Source organism: Canis aureus, chromosome 17, assembly GCF_053574225.1.
Source record: "Canis aureus isolate CA01 chromosome 17, VMU_Caureus_v.1.0, whole genome shotgun sequence".
Classification (NCBI taxonomy): Eukaryota; Metazoa; Chordata; class Mammalia; order Carnivora; family Canidae; genus Canis; species Canis aureus.
In genome coordinates this window covers 32449906-32468524 of record NC_135627.1, presented here as the reverse complement: position 1 = coordinate 32468524, position 18619 = coordinate 32449906, and the positions used below count along the sequence as shown (strand labels likewise).

Genomic DNA, 18619 nt, shown 5'->3' with positions numbered 1-18619 from the left:
GATCCTAGAAACATAATATCAAGTCAAAACATCACACAGAAGACTAAACATAGTATGAAATCATTTTGAAAAAAATAAAAAACAAGAATTGCCTGGAGATACATACGTGACATAATTAATTTTTTTTAGGTTTAATTTGGGAATAGTTGGCACGTTACATTAGTTTCAGGTATTTAACATAGTGATTCAACTTCTCTATATGCTATGCTATGCTCACAACTGTAACTATCATCTGCCACATACAATGTTATCATAATACCATTGACTATATTCGTTATGTTGTACCTCTTATTCTAATGGCTTATTCATTCCATAACCGTAAGCCTATCCCACTTCCCTTTCACCTATTCTGTCCATCTCCCCATTCTTCTTCCCCTCTAGCAACCATCAGTTTGTCCTCTGTATTTATAGATCTCATTCTGATTTGTGTGTTTGTTTATTCATTTGTTTTGTTTTTTAGATTTCACATAGCAGTGAAATCATATGGTATTTGTCCTTCCTGGCCTGACTAAAATAAGAGAAAAGTAAACAGGAGAAAAGTTCTGGAACACACAGGAAGGTCCAAAAGCTTAGAAATGTCTTAGTTCTTAAATTGGAAATGGATTCAAAGTGTGTGATTTTGCTTTATAACCTTCATGTATTATGTATATGATCCTTCATTGTACAGATCAAATATTACAAAATCAAATTTCTAAAAAAATTAAAAGGGAAAAATTAAGAGTAAGGTAAAGAATAAAATGCAGACTTGTAATCTAAATTTCTCAGTAATCATTTCAACAAAATGAACTTTAATGCAAGCACATATTTGAGTGGAAAGAATACTAGTTTTTGAGTTTAATAATATTTAGATATAAATATTGGCCAAGTGCTGTGATTGGTGATTTGGGCAAGAGTTAAACATTTAGCTTCCTCCTCCATAAACAGGGAATAATTGCACCTACCCCACAAGCAAATTGGAAGACTGAATTGTGAAATAACACAAGAAAAGCCAGCACAATCAATCAGTCAGGAAGCATACAATGTGTTCAGTCGTGGTTAGCTATAAACTTATTGATGATCTCTTACAAATTGGTGAATTCTTTAAGGCACCAATCAGTATCCAGATTGTGGGGAACATAGTATTTTCACGACCAGGAAGGTATAAGGAGTGGGGGAAAGTAGAAACTACCATTTACTGAACATCTACTATTTGCTAGGTATGGTTTAGTCCTAAAAGTTCTATACATATCAAACATCAAATCCTCAGGTAATTATGATGAGGAAGGTTCTATCAACTCCATGATACAAATGAGAAAACTGAGCTTAATCACCTTGCTGAAGATAATTCAGCTGGTAATTAACAGAACCAAGATTAGAACCTAAGTGGGATCCCTTGTCCACATTCCACACAGCCTCTACTGGAAGAAAAACTGCCAACAACCTTTCTCCTGGTTTAACCCAAGTCATCCTGGGCAATCTCACCCCACAGTTTCTATTTGGTTTTAGAGCTCACAGCCCATTTTTGGAGAACTGAAGGTTGACACCTTTGAGCTCTAATCAATTCTTAAAGACTTCCTTGATCAAGTTCCTTACTTTTCTCATTTTGAAAAATTTGAATTAGCTTCCATGCGTCTTCCAGGAGTCTTCCAAAAGGGAGTAACTGAAAAATTCTGAGTTTCACAAAATCTAAATCTTCACAGTTTGTGTATGTACTATATGAATAATACACAAGGTGTTACCATGAGGCAAATCTTATCACTAAAACTCAGCAAAGACCTTTGAACTCAACTGAACATTTCACTGAAAAATAAAATAGAGAAAGAAAGCAAAACTGTGTAACTGGTGGGAAAATATGAGAAGAATAACTTTGGAGGATTCCAAATTGAAACCGAGCCTGCTTCCCAATACTGCCAGTGGTGATTCTCACTCCATGTGATACACATCATCATCTTCATCTCACTACTCAGAGCTCCCCACTACGTTCTGGTCACTGGCTTTCTAAAAGCCTACATAGTTTATATTGTCTACATTTACTTTAGCTCTGTCAATTTTCAAATTGTCCTCTTTGAGATGATTGGTAGGTAGCTAACAAATCATATTGCTGAATAGTGCAGGCTCTGGAGTCAGAACTCCCCAGTTCTATTTTTTTATTAGGTAGACAACTTTGGTCATGTTATTTAAGTTTTCTGAGGTTCAGTTTCCTCATCTTAAAATGGATTTTAATAATAGCATCTGCCTAATTAGGAGGCTATGAAAATCAAATGAGGTAATGTAACACCTCCAAAGAATGTAGCCCAGGACCCTAGTACACTATAAGTGCCAAACATTTATCACCAGTATTGGCATCAGCATCAAATCATGAACTCCAAATTGCAGTAATGCTAATATATTTTATGCATAACAGGACCTTATGTGATGTTTGATATTGATACGAGATGATAATGCTACAGAACCAACAAAATGGACAGAAAGCCTTAAGAGAATTTTAAAAAATATAATTGCAAAATAATTCACAATGGTTCTGTACATGAGAGCTGTAGGCAAAGCCTGGCCCTCACATTTTGTTTCTATATATTATATCTTTTATTTTTCCTTTTTTTATTGCCTCAACTTGTAAAATAATTCATCTTACTATAGGAAGGACTCCAAATTACTTCATAGGAAATAGGAATAATAAGGGAAAAAAATAAGAGGTGACATAATAGCATATTCTTTCATATTTTTACTTTGGTACCTTTCCTCCAACCCAAATGTGACATGACTGTATGTCTAAAAAGATGTATTCTTGGTGATTTCAGGCTCTACAAGAGCACACAAAAAAAAAACCTCATGTTAATTTATGGCAGTTTATTTTACATCCATATGGGAAAGTTCATTTGGCTTGAACTTTTTTCAGCTGCTGATGAGGCTGCTATTGATTTAGCACTCTCCTAGAATACAAACCCACAAAACACATAACAGGGGAAAAGCTAATTATGGTAATAAGAATCAAGCATGCATAATTCCATTAAAAATAGTCACCTCTCTTCATATATCATGACTTTTTTTTAACAACTCTTCTGTTCATTAGGAGAAAATTACCTTTTAGTGTTAAGTGGACTATAAATGCACTGTTTACATTGAAACTGGAAAAAAACTAATGTCATATTTCGTGTCAAGATGATTATTACTATTGGTGTTGTCTGACTGTATTACTGTATTACTTCAAAACAGTGTGTAATGAATGCCTAGGCTGCACAAGCTGAGTCACTGTCTGAGATTTCATTGCAGAAGAATATACCCCTCCTGACCTTTGTGAGTAGATATTTTAGTTGAGGCTCACTTAAGTTTCAAAAGTTACCTCACTGGCTTTTACTTTCTATAAGGAGCAGATATTTTCTAACTATTCAACTATTAGGACAAAAGCTTTGTGGGGTTTTTTAAATTTCTCCAGGAAATAAACCAGGACCCACAGTACAAAAATGCAAAGGGATCTCAGGGCTTCAGAGATTGAATAGACAGCCAAATTCATCTATTTTGAACTTCCAGCAACTGAAGGAATCCCAAAAGATAGATGCTGCCAGCAAGAAATCCACTGTTTCAAAAGGTAAGCTATTCTACATATGAGTAATCCTGTTAGAAATTTCTTTGCTGGCCTGAACAGCTCTGTCATCCTTATCTGTTAGAACAGGTTCTTCTACCTAAACATAGATTAAAACCAGGTAGACACAGAGTAATGATGTGAGAAATATGGAAAACCTAAACAATTTGAACGAATACCACATTAGAGGCAGGGAATATTTATGTGCTTTAAAAATATGAAAAATTGTCTACATTTCTATTATCAAAAAGATACCAATTAATAAGTTGCCATTTTTATCTATTGATCTGACAAATACTTTTGAAAAGTAATAAATGTTAGAAGGCTGGATGAATAGTAAGGAATGGGAAATAAGATCACTCATACAATGCATTTTCTAATGTGCATTTTTTGCCTATCAAAAGCTTCAAAAGTATATTTATTTTCTGAACCAAACTTTCATTTCTACTACTTTATTCTAAGGAAAAAATTTATATAAGGATGTTCATCAAACTTATTTAAATATAAAATTAGAAATCATAAATATTAATAATATTTTTGTGACCTTCTTTAATTCAAGGGACTTCAAGGGGTTCTCAGTGTCAAGGGTGATTTACACTAAATGCCTGAAGCTCTCCTGTCAGCTTCTCTTTTGAGGAATTAGTCAAAGCAGGTCCAGAAAGTCACCAAAAAAAGGAAGTATGAAATCTTGAATTGCCATTCTGGATTACCCTCCTTTAAGCTAAAATCTTGATGAAATTCTGTCTTCACTGTAGCAGCAACCCTAAACTAATGCCTCCTTTTTACTCATCATAGTCACCATCATTTGAGTCTTCATAAAGATGTTCAAAATCAGTTTCCAAAAAAAAAAAAAAATTAAGTCATCTTCATATTATTGTTGCCTAAGTTGTTGAAATTCCCCCTTTAACGTTTTTAATGTGCCCTACTCTGCAATTTTAACAGGAGTATGCTACTAAAGGTAATTATGTTATCATTACTTAAAATTGCATTAAAATTTTTAATTGCAAAAAAATCTTAATTGCTTAAACTATATCTTTATATCCTTTATTTTTTCTTTATTCATAAGTTAACTTTCAAAAATGATTTAGGAAAAATGTGTGATACTGTGATTTCTTTCCAATCTAATCTGTTAAGCAGGAAGTAGGTGTTCATTAATAGAATGTAGGTCCAAGATGTGTGGGAATGTGGAGTTGTGTATGATTGATTTTAGATCAACTTAATTGATAGTACACAAATCCTCTTTATTTTGCTTTGCTCATGGTAAATGATAGTATTCATGGTAAAAGATATGCAGTAATAAAATTTCTTACAGGAAGCACTTCCTAAAATTACTGTAATACCTAATTTAAAAAAAAGATCTCAAATGAGAAAAATTGTTTGCTGAGTACAAAAAGCACAGTATTCTCTCATTGAGCCACCTGTATGAATGAAAATGCCAACACATTACTTTAAAAGCAATGTAAATAAAATAGAGCTAAAAATCAATACAAGCAAAACTGAAGGGACTAGAAAATTGTGCTTCTGTAATAGTGACTAGATTTGTAATAACCCGGGGAAGGAAAAAAATAGGCATTTTTTATAGGAGGCAAGGAAGAAGTATGACATAAGAGCCAGAGGCTATACTGAGCCAGTGAAATTGTCCATTATTTAAACTGCAGGTGGTGACATTCACATAAACTGGTATAGCAAGATGCATCTAAAGCAAGTGATGTGAGTGGATTTAGTGTGAAATCTACTGTGGGATTCTGTACTTCACGGAACAGTACAGGTGTGTTCTGCCTTAGGAGAACATGGTACTGGCAACACTACCTCTGAAAGAAGACAAATTAAAGTCTAAGTACATTGAATCTATAATTTAAATCCTATTCATATGTTATTAACAATATGGCAGAATATTTTGGGAATTAAGACTCTTGAGGTAGAAAAAGAAGGAAAAGATAGCAAGGGAAAGGAAAAGAAAAAAAAACAGACAAGAAGATGAGGAGGAAAGCAGATGCAGAGGAAGGGGGAGATGAAGAAGGAAAAAGTGAAAAGTGTGGAAATGAGAGATTATTTACAAGATAGGTAAAAGAGGTAAGATCCAATGATGCCAAAATGTTGAGCATATATTAATGGAAATCTCCAAAAAAGTCTTCCTGCTTCCAGACAAAATTGTAAAAATCAATGATGTTGACCTTCATCATGCCCACTTTTAGCCTATATCTCAGTGATCATATTTTCTGTAAAGGGCCTGATAATAAAAGTTTTTGGCTTTAGCAACTACTCAATTCTGCTGTTGTGGCATGAAAGCAACCACACAGAATGTGTAGGCAAATAGGTATAGGTATAGGTATAGGTATATTCCAATAGAACTTTATTTACAAAAACAGGCAGTAGGCCACATTTGCCCAACCACCCCATATTGTTCCAATCTTACTATATGGTTTCATTTTCTCTAATACTTTCTATTAACTATTGCCCCATCACTCAATGCACTATTGACTCTCCATGATTTTTTTTTATTAAAGGTATTTATTTATTTATTTATTTATTTATTTATTTATTTATTCATTCATTCATTCATTCATTCATGAGAGACACAGAGAGAGAGAGAGAGGCAGAGACACAGGCAGAGGGAGAAGCAGGCTCCATGCAGGGAGCCCGGCGTGGGACTCGATCCAGGGTCTCCAGGATCACACCCTGGGCTGCAGGCGGCGCTAAACCACTGGGCCACCGGGGCTGCCCAACTCTCCCTAGTTTTTACAATTATGCTCTTTAAACTTTAAACTTCCCTCCCCATTTCTTGTCACTTTATATTAAGTCTTTCTGCATCTTTCAGATCGCATCTAGCCACCATAATAAAGTTTCCCTGCTTAGAAGCTCACAAGAGGAAAACATCTACAGTCTCAAGAAGACCAGAAGATTCTTCAATCACTACCAGATGCATCCCAAGTGAACGGCACTCAGCTATCTGATACCTACATAATTCTCTGTTCAATCACTCAAGAATTGAGTACCTATTATATGTTTCACCCTATGAAAAATGATAATTTTTAAAAATTAATTCTTGACCTCAAGTGACTCAATCTACTATCAGTAGAGTCTACTTATGTACCCACCAGCTTCTTATATCTAACCCACCCCATCAAGTCATTAGAAAGCCATTAGTAACATTAATAATGGCAAGACCAAACTATCTGAACAAGTAGGCTAGAAGTAGGAAAAATTGTTTCTCCCCATAAGAGTTTCATTTCTAGTCAATGACTAGGACATGTTGGGTTGCAGGCATCAACAAACATGTTCTGTCCCAATAAGGGAGAAGAGAAGAAAACCAATTTATCAGATAAAAAACTGTCATTACTCCTTCTTTAAGTTTATATCATTTTGTGAAGAACTTCAGAGAAAAATGCTTCATGATTACCAATCCTCAATACCAAAACTAACATTATATGGAACATTATAGTATATCGGATTAATCTTCCCACTAGTACCAACTAGAAAAGCTGGATAGCATATAAGAACATCTGCTTGGAGGCAGCATATGGCTACCATGGTAGCAGGATAAGCATGGAGGTACACATTCCAACCTCCATTCAAGAGAGAACATGCTACAAAGATTGCACTGCACTTAGCTAACAGCCCCCACAGTCGGATGTCCTGAAGCACTCATGCTGAGGCCACGTACTCTCCAGGCTGCTCTTGCCCAACTCTTCTTATGAGTAGTCTACTCTGCAGCTCCTTATCAACCTAGCGGAGCCTATCTCAGAGCTGCACTAGCCTGAGAATCTTCCCGTCCAATCCTCCAAATCATTTCCTTCCTCCTCTCCTCTCATAGTCAACAGGTCTCAATTGCAGTCTCTCTGCCTACTCCTGCTTTCTCTACCCTGCTCTCTCACATTTACCAACCTCAAAAATGATGACACTTTCTCAATAGTGCAGCCACATTCCACAGGAGGCTAACTAACAAAGGGAATTTTAATCAAATACTTTGCTTTGGAATATAACCAACAGCTTATATAAACATAGGAAAATGCTTCCTACCATGTGAATTTTTGGAATGTTTTGCCAAGCAAAATGGCTGAAGTTTTCTACTAGTGGAAAAATTTTTTTCTGAATAGAAATGCATAATTTAGGTTTAATAAGACTTTTCAACATAAGCTGTACATACAAATGTGTATTTTCTCCTTTCCTTGTGTTTACAGCATAAGATAAGCCATAGACCAATTTTATGTAGCTATTTTATATGCAAATAAGAGGTTATTTTTACATGTCTTCAGTTTTATTGGAGACAGGCAAGAGAATCTCAAATAATGCAGTCTTCCACTCTAGTCAGAGAATTGACTTTTATATTTTCTGCTTTCTGTGGACATCTTTATCTCTTCACAGGTGCTGAAAAATGTTTAAACACTAAAGGCTTAGATATCAATACAATTTTATAAATAATTTTATTATTTCAGGTTAAATGAGTTCATTTTGGCTTTTTAAGCATGAATTGAGATGGTCAGTTGACCTCTCCCTCCATTCAAAAACAAGAAGCATCTTCTGTATGAATAATTTCCCAGGCTCCCCACATGGACAGATGTGAAAATTCTCCAATGGTAATGTTAAGTCATGTCAATTATGTCACCCACCTCTGCCCTCATAGAATAGGGACAAGGAGTTAATTTATTAGCTGGCATCAATGGCCACAAAAGGAATTGAGAAGAAGATTCTGACATCAACAGATTAGAGATCCCACAAATAGAGTTTTGTTTTTGGCAAGATGGATAGATTTGGAAGGACCCATAGACCTGACAGAGTTAATACAGACAGCATGCTGTTGATCCAATGATTCTCCAGCAGGAACAAAATCTGCCTTGGCCAGTAGTACACCGAAGGAGCCAACAGCCATTAGGCAGAGGCTCAAGTAAGCAGGTGGTTTCTGTCAGTGGATGCCCTACAGTGGACAAAATGAGCGTGAAGGAGGAAAAGAAGGAAATAGGTATACAATAGGTAGAGATCTGGGCAGGGAGTCTTAATGGATATGGTATGGCCGAGGGAGCAAAAACAGGAGTTCAGCAAGACCTCTGTCCTGAGATGACTTAACAGAGGCAGTACCTAAAATCAAGAGGAAAAGAAGTTCTAAGTAGGGCCTGTTCACCAGGCTTGAGCAAAATCAACTTACTAGAGTCTATTTACTAGATAAAGGGCCATAGCAGAACTGCAAGCATTTCTTTTCATGTGCTCCATAGTGAGGACTCTTCAAATTCTCCCTGAAGAGTACCAGGTCTGATGGAAGGAAGGTGGCCATGAGAACTGCTGGAATCACACCTGTGATTGGGCTGCTGTAACAGAAAGCCAGACAGAATGGATTGAGGGAGGGGCTACAAATATTGGAAGAAAATGAGTCCTGATAAAATTCATTATCATTATACAAAGATAGAAAATAATGTCAACTTCTACAGTTGTTGAAATGATTAAATGCCAGGTCATCAGCTCACAGTTAAAGCTCCAAGGATGTGAGTGAACCAGCCCTTTCGGCTACCCATAGAATCATACAATGACCAAGTATATTCTCTTAACTTGGGAGTTTTTAACAGAATCATGTTAAGTCATGTCAATGATGTCACCGCTTCTCTTAACAGGTTATTTTTATTTATTTATTTTTTATTGGTGTTCAATTTACCAACATACAGAATAACCCCCAGTGCCCGTCACCCATTCACTCCCACCCCCCGCCCTCCTCCCCTTCTACCACCCCTAGTTCGTTTCCCAGAGTTAGCAGTCTTTACGTTCTGTCTCCCTTTCTGATATTTCCCACACATTTCTTCTCCCTTCCCTTATATTCCCTTTCACTATTATTTATATTCCCCACATGAATGAGAACATATAATGTTTGTCCTTCTCCGACTGACTTACTTCACTCAGCATAATACCCTCCAGTTCCATCCACGTTGAAGCAAATGGTGGGTATTTGTCATTTCTAATAGCTGAGTAATATTCCATTGTATACATAAACCACATCTTCTTTATCCACTCATCTTTCGATGGACACCGAGGCTCCTTCCACAGTTTGGCTATTGTGGCCATTGCTGCTATAAACATCGGGGTGCAGGTGTCCCAGTGTTTCATTGCATCTGTATCTTTGGGGTATCTTAACAGGTTATGAACACTGTGGCAAATATAGCTAACATACACTGAGAAGTCATTATGGGCCAATCACTGCCTTGATTATCTACATCTATTATCCCATTTAATCTTCGCAACCCTATAAGGTGGGATTCAGTATTAATTCCATCTTAGAGATATGAAAACCAAAGAACAGAGAAGTGAAGTGACTTGTACAAGGTTACACATTAGGAAGTGGCAGTAGCAGGATTTGAACAGAGACTCAGGAGCCCCTACTAATAGTTTAGATACACAAAGCACAATACTCTACTATGGGGGGGGGGAATATAGAAAACTGTGTAAAAGCAAAAATTGTTCCATTCGATATCTATGTAGAATACCAGTGGTAGACCACAATGAGACATGTAGAAAAAGTAGTCAAACTGTGGCAGCACATTTTTAATGTAATTTTTTCCAGTGATCATTTCCCTAGCTATGCTCCTGGCATGGAGCTATGTCAGCACAGCCATGACAGGAACAGAGTATATGGCTAAAGCCTTTATTACCAGTTTGAGCAATGGTACTATAATGACCGGCATCATTTCTGGGCTGTGGTCCTCTAGGTGCACAGAAACAAGCAGTAACTGCATCATTTTCCCTCTGATATGTAAATTCCAAAATGACAGAATTCTACATATTGGATTATCATATAACCTATATATAAAAACTAAATATCAACTTACATCACCCAAGGAGCTGGAATATTTAATATGGTTTGCAAAATGCTTTCAGTGATAATTCACAAAAATACAATAAAAGTGGAAGAATTTTTTAAATAGCAGCCTGATACCTACAATATAACCACAGTGTATTTAATGTTTTGAACATTAAAACATATTTTTTTTACTTTTACCTAAGCAATTTATGCTCATTTTATATAACTTAGAATAACATCATCTAAAAATCACCTAAAATATTACTACCAGAGATAATTATAAATATTTTATTGTTAAGCCTTCCAGAATTGTCCTAGTCATTTAACATTTAGTAAAAATAAAAATATATGTCACAGTATATAGTCTACTGTATAACTGCTTCTTTCATTTAGTTATATTATGAATACCCTCCCATAAATTTAAATTTCTTATGACTACATATTTTTGTTTTATTTTATGGGTGCCCATAATTTATTTTGTCAGTCCCCTATTGTTGGGTATTTAGATTATTTCCAATTCTTATTTATTTATAAGATTGCTTCTTACATTTAGAAAATTAACATTTAATCTATTTTATAGAAATATTGTTATCCAGTTCCTAGTTTTTCTTTTAGCCTTATAGTAGTCTGCATTCAAAAATGTGTTTTTAATTTTTATGTAGAAATATATGAACATTTCAGTTGTGAATTATGCCTCTGGTGCCATCCTGAGAAAACCTTTGTTTCAAGAATGAAGAATAGCCCTTCCACCCTGTGATATGTATATATTCATGGGTGTTTTCCTCCAACACTTTTATGGCTTCATTTTTTTTTCACTTAATATGTTTTTTAAAGAGTAGGTACTAATATAATCCTGGAAAATCACATATCAAAAACTGTCAGCTTGCTTTCTAAAAGAATATTGCAATGACACTGCTTCACAGGAGGAAGGGGCCTTTGTTATTACAAAAACTCAAAGTAAAAGACATTGGAGTTTCTTCTTTGAAGTAAATGATTTGATTACATTTCTATAAAAGTTGATAATACTGTACTGTAAAGACAAGGAGATATTACCTTCAGTGTCGATGGCGAGGTCAGGCTACCTGTGACTAAGAAGCATATCCATTCCCTTACCCATTTGTAAGTACTCTTTCCTGAGTCCTTTCTCACCAGCTTATTCTAATTTCTTTTTTATTTATTTATTTATTTTTTATTTTTATTTTTTTATTCTAATTTCAAATGGACTTCCTCCATGGCTTCATCTGTTTCTTCAGAGGATGTGAAAGATATTTTTATATTAGAGAGCACACTGGTCAAAAAGAAAGAATATATACCATGGCTGCTACTCCTATTAATAGTACTACATTTTCAAACCATGTAATTTGACTACAGAGATTTTTTTTTTTACAGAGATTTTTTAAAGTAGCAGCTAAGAAATCTGACATGTAATGTGCAAAATGCAAAGCCCTGACAAGATTCTACATCCCTTTTTCTTTCACTGATTTTATTTTAAATTATTTTTTAGAATCCTATAATGCCTCCACGATTAAACTTTAATAACCTTAACATTTATTCATTATTCCATGGCCACCTTTAAGACATCAGCCAGTGATATCACTAACTTCCCAGTTTAAGATGTTTTTCCCTTTGGAAGAATCTGTTCATTACAATAGTTAACAACTACTCAGTTAGCAAAGAACCCTAAGACAAGGCATGGGACAAGTTAATGGTGTAACAAATCAGTTGTTAAGGTAAATGGTCAGTTTGCACAGTAGAGTATTATTGCTTTATTGAATCCAACTTAAAGATTTACAGAAGTTACATTTTATTCCAGGTACAAGAAGCACAAATGAAATACAGAGGGGTGAAGTTTTGTTTTACGCTGCTTTCATTAAGAACCCAATTGCATGACAAAATCAGTTAGTATATATCTCGCTCCATTTGACAGCCAATTTTCCACTGAGATTGGAAACTCTTGGAGACTTTTAATCCTTGTTCTTACTCTGGGAGTATAGGAGAGGGAGTTATAGCATGTTTTTAAATTGTTTAAAGTAAAGCATCAGTGGTAACAAGGGTTATTCCTAACTCTTGAGCAACAGAACATCTCCGGATAGATGGGGCATGGCTTGAAATCTAAGTTTACTTTGATGATGAAATCTGTCTGGGACATACTTATTGGCCCAACATACTAAAGGGTTTTTTTCCCAATGAATTTCTTTTCAGAGAAAATATGTAGTGTTATAAACACAGCTGCACCAAATAACCTGTGACACAATCAACTAGATTATCTAAAGGCTCAAAGCTGATAGCATCATGATCCATTTAACACATTTTTTTTTTGTATCCCTAATATATGCCAAGTACTTCCAAAGGTCTAAGGATATAGTAGGTACAAATCCTCACGGGGTTTATATTCTTTAAGGCAGCCTTCAAAAACAAATATTTTTACATTAATACATTATTGCATTACATTAAACAGGGTACATTAGGTAAATAAAACATTACACAGGATATATACATTAAACAGGATAAAACACATTAATACATATAATTTTGAAAGTAATGAGTGCTAAAAAAAAAAAAGATGTCCATGAAGAGTGCTGAATGGAAGTCAACTGCTCATGTAAGGAGTGGAATTATGTTATTTGGAGGACTGCAGACAATCAATCAATCAAGGGTCCATAAGTAAAAAGAAAGATAAATAAGTATTTCACTGAACACTTAAAAAGCATCCTTTTACATGCTTTCAAAGGCCTGTCTGCTGCTTTTAGTTTCTCTGAGCAAACCTTTCTCTTTAGAACAGAAGAGCTATAGCAAAAGATTAAAGCTTAGAGTTTAGGGATAGTGCATGCTCAAGATTCCTGCTCAGTGCCCAACAGTACATACATAATGCTTTTTATAGCAGTAACAACAATGACGAGAAAGGTCAAATAGCTGAGGTTTTGGAATAATTGCTTGGTTCAGATCTATAAAAAGCTATTAAATCAGTCCTCTAGGGAATAACATGTTTTGTTATTCTATAAGGGCATAAGTGTAAAAGTTCTCCAGCTTATAGACTAATTCTGGACTTCAGCTTACTATCACTTAATAAATTTATGTTCTACAGTTGCAAACCACAAACTCATTTTAAATGCTTTTAGTGGGAATAAAATACCACAAAATAAACTGTTAGACTTTGTGTATGTAATAACATCTGACAATCCTCACTTTCCAGACTGAGTACTTAGGAGCCAGCACCAAAAGAAAGGAGATTTTCAGAAAGCCTATGTCCAAAGTATACATATAACTTGAAACATTTTAAAAATGAATTCTTTCAGTAAGTTATTTCAGTTTCATATTGTGGTTGGCAAGGTAAACCCTAGCTTTGACAATATAAAGACTATTTATGAAAGACTAATGACATCATGTATAGCTCACATCATATGGTATATTTGCATAAATGTAAATGACATCATTTTAGGATCTTTTGCTTCTTGCTCTCTGGTACTTTTCTCAAATACAGACTGACAGTGTTCCTACACTAATTAATCCATTTATTAAAACAAGCATAACAAAACAAAACCCACAGTCCTTTCTTTCATGGAAACCATTGAAAATAAAATGAGAATTACCTGTTATAGTTCGTAGTTCTCCTGGCCTCAGCAGAGGAAGGAGGTGGATTAGGAAGGAAGCAGTAGTCAGGGCCCCAGCAGGAAACAAGTGGCATTGTCTCAAAGGTAACTCAGCAGAGTGTAATGAATGGGACATCTTACAAAGGCAGAGACAGATTAAGGGAGACCAACGTGGGTGATGCTGCAACCTGGAGCTGGCAACAGCACGAATGGTTTCCACTATGCTTAAAATGGCCAGGGGAGTGTGTTAGTTTCCTATTGTTGCTGAAAAAAAATTACCACAAACTTATTGACGTAAAACAACAGAAATTTTTCTTTTAGTTCTGGAAGCCAAAAGTCCAAAATCAGTCTTACTGTGCTAAAATCAAGGTGTTGGCTAGCAGAGCCACTATCCCTCAGGAGGCATTAGGGGAGAATCTATTTTCTTGCCTTTTCCAGCATCTAGAGCTGCATTCCTTGCATTCCTAGGCTTCCAGTCCCTTCATCTTTCAAGCTAACAGCTTAGCATTTATTCTTTGACTTTGCTTCTATCACATACTCTTCCCCCCATCTGTGCATAGTCAACTATCTTCCTCTTTTAAGAAATTTTTAACTAGGGGTACCTGGGTGGCTCAGTTGGCTAAGCACAGGACTGTTGGTTTCAGCTGGGGTCATGATCTCTGGGTCATGAGATCAAGCCCTATGTCAGTGTCAGCGGGGGAATATGCTTGAGATTCTCCCCCTCTCCTACTCCTTTCCCCCACTTGCATATGTGCAAGCTCTCTCTCTCTCAAATAAGTAAAAAAGGGAGGGGTGGCACCTGGTGGCTTAGTTAAGCATCGACTCAGGATCCTGAGATAGAGCTCTGTGCTCAGCAGGGAGTCTGCTTGGAATTCTTTCTCTCCCTCTGCCCCTCCCCATGGTACTCATGTGCTTGCTCTCTTAAATAAATAAATAAATAAATAAATAAATAAATAAATAAATAAATAAATAAATAAATATCTTTTTAAAAAGAAAAGAATACTTTTAACTATATTTAGGGCCCCCTTGGATAGCCCAAGATAATCTCTCCATCTCAAGATCCTTAACTTAATCACATCTGCAAAGACCCTTTTTTATATGAGGCAATATTCATGAGTTCCAGGGATTAGGATCTTGATATCACTGGGGGGCCACTATTCACCTTGCCACAGGGAGGGTCTAGAGCTCAGACTGGAACCAAGGGAGACCTACAGCAATAGAGAAAAACCATCTCACAGAATATGTGGTTTATAACCACTTACCCCATGTGGTAGTAGAACATGGCCACTACCAAAGGATGACCAAACAAGAAGAGAGTCTGGGGAAAAAAAATACCCCAACCTGTCTCTTATCCCACCCTCCAATTTCTGCCAGTGCCTCTCACAGCCCAACATCAAATGGAATTTAGAGGGCAAGGAAGGCCAGGCCACTATCCAACCATAAAGGTCAGCCTGCTAGTGCTCAGAGGATGATAGAAAAAGTTGATCAGTGGATTTCAAGAATCAAATGGAGAATATCCAGCAAATGGGCACTAGAAACTGACATCAGTTCTGACGCCATGCATAAGAATGAGGACTTCTGCAAGAGACTGAGGATGGCTTTAAAAAACCCAACCAAGCAGCCTGAATTCAGAGAAATAAGGTCAATTTCAGGACTCACCATAAGGGCTCATCCCAGAGACTGGAAAATCATTCTTGAGTTAATTCATTGTGCATTCATGGAATTCAACCAGGCCTTAACTCTGCAAGACTCATTCCAAGATTTTGGAACTATAACCAGGTTTTTTAATTAGAGATTTACAGTTTACAAATAAAAATAAATAATTTATTTGTTAAAAACACCAATTCAATTCAGGGAGGATAAATGCACCCCTATGTTTACTGCAGCATTATTTGCAATAGCCAAATTACAGAAGCAGCTCAAGTGTCCATTGATAGATGAATGAATAAAAAAAGTATATCACAAATAGAATTTTATTCAGCCATAAAATATAAACAAAATTTTGTCATTTGCAATGATATGGATGGAACTAGAGAGTATAATGCTAAGCAAACTAAATCAGTCAAAGACTAATACCATATGATTTTACTCATACATAAAATTTAAGAAACAAAACAAACAAAGGGGAAAAAGACAGAGACAAATCAAGAAACAGACTCTTAATCACAGATAACAAAACTTATGGTACCAGAGGGGAGGTGGGTAGGGAGATGAAAGAAATAGATGATGGAGATTAAGGAGTGCACTTGCTGTGATGAGCACAGAATGATGCATGGTATTGAATCACTATATTGTGCACCTGAAATTAACACTGTATGTTAACTATACTGAATTAAAATTAAAAACTTAATAAAAAAAGAAAAGAAACAAAAAATATGTATTTGTTTTAATTGGGTGGGAAGAATCCAATATATCTCACCTTGGTTTGGATTGTGTCATAAAATTCAACATTGTGTTTGGAGCCCTTCTTTTTCTCTAGAAATACTTAAACTGTAATTGAGGCAGATGGGATTAAGGAAGGCAAAACTTGGTTCCATTTAATATCCCATTGACTTAATGGCCAGCAATCAACTTGCTTGTGTCAGAGACCAAATTAGTGTCACATTGAGGCCAAAGTCTCCGCAGAGAATTCAGTCCATGCTCCCAAAACTTTGAAACTCAGGATGTTTGGCCTTGCTGGTCTGTATTTCACTGGCCATGATGTTAAGACCCAAAGAGTGCCAATCCCTTGAGCAAAGCCCAAGGAACAAAAACTTTATGATAAAAATGCACCTAACAAATGAATTAAATATTAGCATTTGGAAGAAAAATAATTATAGTTTGTTGTGATTAGTAGGAATTCTAAAGACTACTTTACTCCCATTTTAGAAGTTATTAAAAAATACATTTGAGGGACACCTGGGTGGCTCAGCAGTTAAGCATCTGCCTTCAGCCCAGGGCATGATCTCAGAGTCCCAGGATTGAGTCCCACATCAGGCTTCCTGCATGGAGACTGCTTCCTGCATGGAGACCGCTTCCCCCTCTGCCTATGTCTCTGCCTCTGTGTGTGTGTGTGTGTGTCTGTCATGAATAAATAAAATCTTTTTTATTATTATTAATAATTTATTTTTTATTGGTGTTCAGTTTGCCAACATACAGAATAACACCCAGTGCTCATAATAAATAAAATCTTTAAAAAAAATACTTTTGAACAAAGTGTAGAGAAATGTAACTTAAGACTCCCCCAAAACAAAATGGCTGTAATATAAATGATTTGGTCCATAGGGACAAAACACATGTTATATAATTAGTAGAGTCCCAAATGACCCTGATTTTTATTCTTCCAAGCTGATCACAGTGTAACTCCTTTTTGAAGAAAAAGATTTTATTTATTTATTTTGAGAGAGAGAGAGAGGAAGTACAAGCTGGGCAAGGGGCAGAAGGAGAGGAAGTAGAAGAGGGAAGAAATCCTAAGTAGATGCCATGCCAAGTGTGAAGCCCAACCTTACGACCCTGAGATTATGACCTCAGCTGAAATCAAAAGTCGGTCACTTGACCAACTGAGCCATAGTGTAACTCTCACATAGAGAACTCTCACTTGACCAACAGGCTCCCCATAGGGTAAATCTCACATGAAGAATTATAACCCCACAGCCTGGATGAAATATAATGCTGCTAACACTGCCAGAACCCCAAAACCATGGACAGGGACTGGACACTAAACTGGTCACACAGTGAGACTCTCCTCAAACCTTCTACCACTCTTGGTTGTCTTGTGTGCCATCCTTTTGCTTGTAGAGGGGCTTGGAAAATAGTTGCCAGGGGTTCAAGAGGCATTGTGAAGTTCCCTATAGACTTGATACACAGGGTACAGAACTTTTGTTGTTAAGGAGATGGCTCATTTCATTATCCTCAGGATCACCAGTTTTATTTTTTTTTTATTTTTTATTTTTTAAAGATTTTGTTTATTTATGAGAGAGAGAGAGAGAGAGAGAGAGGCAGAGGGAGAAGCAGGCTCCATGTAGGGAGCCCGATGTGGGACTCGATCCCGGGACTCCAGGGTCACACCCTGGGCTGAAGGTGGCGCTAAACCACTGAGCCACCCAGGGATCCCCATCACCAGTTTTATATTCAGAATATCACAATTCTTCATCTAAACACTGTAAGGACATTTCAGAGACAGGCAATTGTGACTCCCCCCCTTCAATCCTCTTTGAGAGCCCATCACCAGTTTTATATTCAGAATATCACAATTCTTCATCTAAACACTGTAAGGCCATTTCAGAGACAGGCAATTGTGACTCCCCGGCCTTCAATCCTCTTTGAGAGCCCATGAGTGGGTGACCCCATGATCCAGTCATAAATCTAAATTCAAAGATTTGAATGACAATGTATTCTAAGATGCTACCTTTGATCAAACCATTACCATTATGAAAAAGAGGATAGGTTAGATGAAAAACTATCTTTATATAAGTTTCTTGCTGGTTTTGAGCTACTAGCTATTGGACTTTGTCAATTCCTATAATTTAGAAATCAAAAGAGATTCATACAGAAAATAGAAATGGATACATCGAACTAGTATGATGCTAATGTGAATTCATTCCTCAGAAAACTTTGAATTAAATTGATAACGCTTCTACCAGAGGTTTTCCCAGAATACAGGCACAGAAGAAATCAATGAGATCTGATGAGCAAATGCTCCTTTATACA

At 36.2% G+C, this 18619-nt stretch overlaps 1 long non-coding RNA gene across 10 annotated transcripts in view; it reads right to left on the bottom strand.

Moving 5' to 3' along the window:
* Positions 1-18619, bottom strand: part of LOC144287898 (uncharacterized) — a 258963-nt gene that overhangs the window by 123738 nt on the left and 116606 nt on the right. For all 10 annotated transcript variants that reach the window (XR_013355718.1, XR_013355715.1, XR_013355716.1 and 7 more), the window contains one exon: positions 8703-8862. This is a non-coding gene — a long non-coding RNA (uncharacterized LOC144287898). The remainder of the gene's footprint in view (positions 1-8702; positions 8863-18619) is intronic.